We start from the raw sequence: 6,802 nt of genomic DNA on the forward strand, positions 1-6,802 counted from the left end.
GGTGAGAACTCGAAATGGATGATACACGCACTGCTCCTATCATCGACCGTGATACATCTTACATCAGTATCAAAAATACGTAAAGTAATAAAAGGGCATCATAGTGAGGAAAGACCAAACCGTGGGTATCCAACTTATCGAAGATGATACTTTCTTCGAGTTCGTCATACTATTCATGGGTGATTGACCACTTGAGCTTGTGAGTGGTGGTGAACTTCACGTTGTTGATAGATGCGTCGTCGCGTCCCCCGATGATCATTTGAATGGTCTGAACTAGGGAAGGTGGTTTGGGCGGCCCCTGATGTTGTTCTCGCCCTCGGGCGAAGTTGGCCCTTCCTCCATCGCTCATCAACTTTTTTAGGTGCCCTTAGTGAAGCATGTTCATGACCTCCTATCTGAGGGCGATGCAGTCCTCGGCCTGTTTTCAGAATTTCATTTTTTTGAATAAATAATCGCCAACAAGAATTTGGTTCTTTTTACGAACTTGATGTCGACAAATCTGTGAATCTTGACCCCGTTCCTAGTGGAATTTACAAAGGGCGTTTAACTTTCTGGTGCTTGGGTCGGACTTCATCTTCTATGGCCATTTTACCTTTAGGCCGAGCTTTTCCAATGCGTAGACTATTTTAGAGGGGGAAACACAAAAATTATGAGCCGATATCAAGGGGGCATAACTGTTTCATTTCGGTGGATTCCCGTTCGCGTCCTGGATGGATCTTCGTCATGGCGTGGAGGCGTCATGAGGGTGCCTCTGACGTAAGGCTGATGTCTTTCTCGATTAGGTCTGACGACGCCCCCTTTTCCTCTAACCGTGGGGTCAGAAATCGGGTATACGACATTGGGAGGACAACTCTATTCCCTTTCGAGAATTGGGTTTGGAAGTTGAAGAGTCGCCACCTAATGATTATAGTGCATTAGGATACTTTAAGAAGGGTTTGAGATGAATAGACTAGAGATTAGGGTAAGAGCTAGAAATTATCCCGAGGGGAAGGTATTAGGTACCCCTCAAGATCCACTAGTGTGGTTCCCGGCCATGTTGCAATTCTGACTTTACAAGTAAACAATCAAGTCTCAAATAAGGATTCGCACATAAGATTTCGACCAAGTCAAAAAATTACAAAGATAAGTAGAGAAGGCAGAAATTCATGAAAAAGAGTTTTGAACAGTTTTGCAAGAAGAGATGAAAGCAAGTAAAGGGAGAGGAGTCCTAAGTTTGTAATTAATATGGATCACTTCAATGCAATACCCAGCGATCACTCCTCAGAAGAGGGTCGCACGTGATATTAGCGCATCGGTCATCATATCCATATCTACCCTTCCCACCTCGTTAAGGTGTTAAGGCGCGAAATGGTATCGTTATTTATTGCATGCTATTACCCGTCCCAACCTATCAGTCCCGGGGTATCAGGACTTCTAATCCTAAAGGGGAAGGAAAGGGATGTAGGCATATATGGGGTTCAAAGGTTAAAATTCTAATTGCGACACACAAAACAAGTAATAAATATAAGGATGAACAAACAAATAGGTAAGGCTCAAGTAAACCCCTTAACCAAACAAACACTTAGTTTAGCATGTCTTAGCATATACTGATTTGGTCTTAAGTTAAAAAATTAAGTGGCGAGCGGACTAGTTCAACACATACATTTAGACAGAAAGTCTACATTAGGCAACTCAGATTCGATTGTCAGAGATTAAGGTATTTCAAGCGAGTGATTTAAAAGGTACTGGTTTCAGGAAAAAGTAGTCCAATGCAGAGGAGTTTTGAAAAGAAAGTATGGACTGTAGTAAAAAATAAAACACAGAAATGGTTGTGAAAGAGTTTCAGAGATAGAAATATCTAAGGAAAGGGTAAGTTGCAACTGTTTTAAAAGACAATTTCAGGGTCTGAGTAAAACATTTAGACAGAATGTTTAGAAAGAAACTGTTTCAGAAAAAAGATGCTGATTTGAGGGATTTAAAAGCATACTAAGTCAAGAGAGTTTTTGTCAAAGAATTAAGACTTCTGAAATCGTTGCTGTATTAAGACGTTAAGGGCCAGTTAATAGATTATTATTACTTTAAGCGAATCAGACGGTTTGATGCTGATCCTATAGGCATGATATCTACTTTGATTTTCTAAAACCTGTTATTGAACTTGTAAAAGATGATTGAGTTAATTAACCCTACAGTTTGCCTAATGCATATGCATTCCTTATAGGCATGATCTCTATATGCATTGATTACATGAACGTTAAGTCCTATAGGCATGATTTCTATGTGATTTGTAACACAATGAAGCGTTAACCCTATAGGCATGGTCTCTAGGTGATGTGGAACCAGAAATATTGAACAGCCCTATAGGCAGGATTTCTAAAAAATTACAATCCTAAAGCATGGTTTCTACCCCTACTGATGCAAGAATGTAAAACCCCTCCCACACCCTTTTACTATATTCCCCAAATCCTTTATACAAATTATTACAGACCAAAAGAAAGAAAATAAATACATTAAAAACTAACAGCTAGATCCGAGCAGCCTAATTCAATCTTAATGCCCAACAACATGTGATTAACCAATTCCGAATTTCCAAAGCCTTCTCTTTATCCAAAGTGTTTCAAAGTTCCAAAGAATCTCAAGGATTCCCGGTATTGCTTACACTCAGGATACCATTTAGAATTAGAATAGTGCAGTGCGGAACAGCCAGCCCTCAGGCATCCAAGTTTAGTGGGAGCTCAAGGGTCCCGAAACATGGCTTACCAGAGAGGGGCAGAACTTAGAACTAGGAATGAGTGCAAAGTGAAAGAGGGATTGGGGAACCATAGCAAAGGGTGGTCATGCCCAGCCATGGGTATAGACTGGCACACCTCTGACCAATTGCTGGGTCCAAACATATTAAGATCAGACTTTAGAAGTCAGACTTGAGTCAAGGCTCAGCACATAAAGGGGGAAGAAGGGAGTGGGAATTGATTTGAGTAAGGGTTCAAGGACCTAGTTCAAAGTCATGGGCAGCAATAACAGGGTGCTTCCATGACTCAGAATTGTACTCTCACACAAAAGGGGGTCAGAGGGAAGGGACTCACCTAGAAAAGCATTTACAGAAACACAAGGAAAGAAAGAAAGCATAATAGGCTAAGGGTGCGGAAACATAAGGAAGGAGAGCATAACAGACTAGGATGTAGATGCATAGTGCAAGAAAGCACAACATGCTAGGAGTAAAATAAACACATAGTAGAGAGGGTATTATTTAACTAGAGTGACATACCAATTGCAAGTTTTAGAACAGCAGAACAACAAAAGTAAATAAAACAGCCAGAAGTAGTAGTAGAGAAAAGTTCGAAGTCTTTCTGTGTATCTGAATTCTGAAGTGTTTTGTTTGTTTGAATTCTGAAGTGTTTTGTGTGTTTGAATTTTGAAGTGTTGTGTGTTTGAATTCTGAAGTGTTTTGTGTGTGTGAATTCTGAAGTGTTGTGTCTCTTTGAATTCTGAAGTGTTTTGTGTCTGTTTGTGTTAAGAGAGGAGCAGGTATTTATACTTTGAAATCAGGGTAAGCAAGGCAAGAAAATAATCATGTATCAATTAAAATCAATCAATAGCAGAGATTCCTTTATTTAAGGAGTCCAAATTTGAACGGTAAAAGGCAGAAATTATTTAAGGAAAGGGGATCAAGTAACACATTGTGCATATCATACAAATAAGGGGTAAATACATAGGAGAGGATTTGAAACACACGGTTAAATAAATAACGCAAGGAGTAAATCAATTAGTACATAGTAAATCAGGGAATTAGAGATTCAAAATCACTAATGAACCGAGTCAGAAAATAGGGGAATCGAAAGGTTAGAGAGGGTCTTCAAATTAAACAAGGAATGAATCAATCAGGCTTACACAAGGAAGTCTGAAATCAGTCCCAAAATCAGAGGTTATTCTGAGTGGGAAATTCTACCTATAAAGAGTGCATAAGCTTTAAACATGCGAGGCTGGATTTCAATCAAAAATCAGTGAGTAATGGACTATAGGCAAGAGGGAATATCAGAGAGCATGCAGAAGGTCAGGCAAAGATGAAACAACTTCAGGAACTCAGAAATTAGGGATTTGAAACAAAACAAGTTCAGAGATGGGAAGCAAACAAGTCACGTAACAAGTGGCCTCAAGAACTCGAATGAAACCCCCAAATTCTAGGGTTTTTACCATTAATCGAGTGTAGAGACAAAAGCAAGTAAATCAGGCAGGAATAACAACAAAATAAGTTCTGAAAACCCAAAGGAACTTAAGACCTTACACATTTCATGAAAACATAATAAAAGAACAAGATACAGTAAAATAAATCATAAGAAAACGGTAGAAGAAAGTATAGTCGAAGAAAAACACAAAATAATCACAGTAGAACAAATACAGTAAAAACACATGAGAGTCACAGTAGAGCAAGTAAAGCTAAAGAAACCCTAAGTCGAAGAAGATGAACGTTTTTGAAAGCAAAGTTTTGAAAGAAACTTCGAGAAATCGTTTGAAAACCTTAAAATAAACATAGATCTAGAATAGATCTAGAGAAATTAGGAGAACCTCGTAAGGCTAGGGTTTCAGAAGAACCCTAGAGGCGAGAAAGGCCTGGAAAAGGTCTGATCTGAGTCGGATGAGTCAGAGATAGGATCAGGACATGCCGGAGCAAAGCCGGAGATGGTCGTGAAACTTGAATCGGCGGAGATCTGAGCGAAAACCTTCAAGGTCAGACCTCGATTCTTCAAGAAGCAAGTGTACAAGAGCACATGGAGGTGAATACAGGTCACCCAGGGCTTGGGATACCATGGGTTCCGGTGAAACTGGGTAGAAACCGGTGGGGAAGATTAGGGTTTCGGAGAAGGCTTAGAGAGAGTTTGAGAGGACGAGGGTTTAGAGGCGGCGTATCTGATAAAAGTGATTTAGGGTTAGGGTGTAAGTGGGAATTAAAAAGGAAAGAACTGATCGTGGCCATTGATCATTCTGATCAATGGCCTGGATTAAAAGGGGAGGTCGGGCGGGTTAGGCTAGTTGGGTCAGGGGCGGGCTAAATTGAAATTGGATCGTTTGATTTGGGGATTGAAATTGGGTCGAATTGGGGTGCAATTTGGGCTATAATTGAAATGCAACTGGGGCTAGGTTTTAAATAGCCACTTTTCCCCTTTCTATTTTATAAAAATAGTAATAACGATTTTAAAGCAAATTAAAAATACTAGGTAGGAAAATATTATAATATTAATTTAAAAAATATTGGAGCAAATTTTATTGTTATAAAATGCTATTAATTAAAAAATATGCTATAATTGCAATTATATGCAATTTAGCTTTAAAAATACCAAATAAATTGGTAAAATATGAAAAAATCACCTTAATTATATTTTGGTGTAAATATGAGAATGAAATAATTTATTCATCAAAAATGATAATTTTGGGAATGATTTTGGATTTTTGTGGTATTAAAATAGGTAGTAAATTGGTTTAAAAATCCAAAAATACCAAAACTCTTGGGTGTGCTTATATATGCACATATATGCTATTTTGAAAATATTTTGGGTATAAAATACATAGGGAAAAATTGGGTATCAACAAGGTCGTGACCCCGCTAGCTCCCTTCTACTTTCGTTTCTTCGGTTTTTCCTAGATTTCATTTGGACCGAGGTCAGACATTGAGTAGGTCCATTGAGATCGTCCTCAACGGCTCTCACCTCGGCACAATAAGAGTTATGTATTTCTTCCCATGTGGTGGGAGAGTACTTCATTAGTCTACTCAACAGTCTTTTGGTTGCCCTAGACTCGCCCTTGTTCAGCCCATTTTGGAAAGCTGCTACTGACATTCCCTCTTATACGTTTGGAAGGGTCATTCTCACTCTATTGAATCGGGCAAAGAAATCCCTTAGCCCTTCTCCAGGTGACTGTCTGATGGCGAATATGTCATTTACCCTGGCTTCCGCTTTCTTGGCCCCTACATGAGCGGTGATGAATTTGTCAGCCATTTCTTCAAATATCTGTATGGACCATGCGGGAAATTGTGAGTACCATGTTAATGATCCCCCAGTTAGGGTTTCACCAAACTTTTTCAGCAATATAGATGGCACTTGCTCTTTAGCGAGGTCGTTACCTCTCACTCCGGTGACGTAGTGGATGATGTGATCCTCAGGGTCTGTCGTGCCATCATATATTCAAGTACGGTGGCATTTTGAAAGTTTTTGGTATAGCATGTAGTGCGGCTTCGTCGCTATATGGTTGTTCTACAAACTAGCCAGTGTCTCATTTTGGTAGGACTTTTGGGGGCCCCGATATCTTATCTACCCTTTCTTGATGCTCCCTCGTTTGGTTGTGGAGTGCTTTGTCCTCGTTCTCCATCTCCTCCATTTTTCTAAGGATGGCAATGAGGGCGTCGTTACCTACATCATTAACAGAATGAGTGATACCTAGGGCTGCCTATCGGGCGGATTGGGCGGTTAATTACTCTTAACGGTTTGACTTAACGGTTATCGGCTTTTAAATGTATTAATCTGCTAGCCACCCGATAAGATATCGAGCGGATTGGTATCGGTTTAGCTCTTATCGGGCGGTTTATCGGCCTAATTCAATCTATATTGCGTGCATTAATTGTTTGTTGACCGCCTAGCATACAAATTCAAAATAGGAAATTACACGTTGAGTCTAGACATATATGTCTGTTAACGCCTACGTAAGAATGATGTAGTGTGTTATGTGTTGTAGAGTGAAAATATGAAGCAATGGCTGCCAACTTCATCACATAGAAAAGCAAGAATATGGATGGGAATCACTGTACCATTCATTATTTATATGCATTGAAGAGCGA

The sequence above is a fragment of the Nicotiana tabacum genome, chromosome 3, assembly GCF_000715075.1.
Source record: "Nicotiana tabacum cultivar K326 chromosome 3, ASM71507v2, whole genome shotgun sequence".
Classification (NCBI taxonomy): Eukaryota; Viridiplantae; Streptophyta; class Magnoliopsida; order Solanales; family Solanaceae; genus Nicotiana; species Nicotiana tabacum.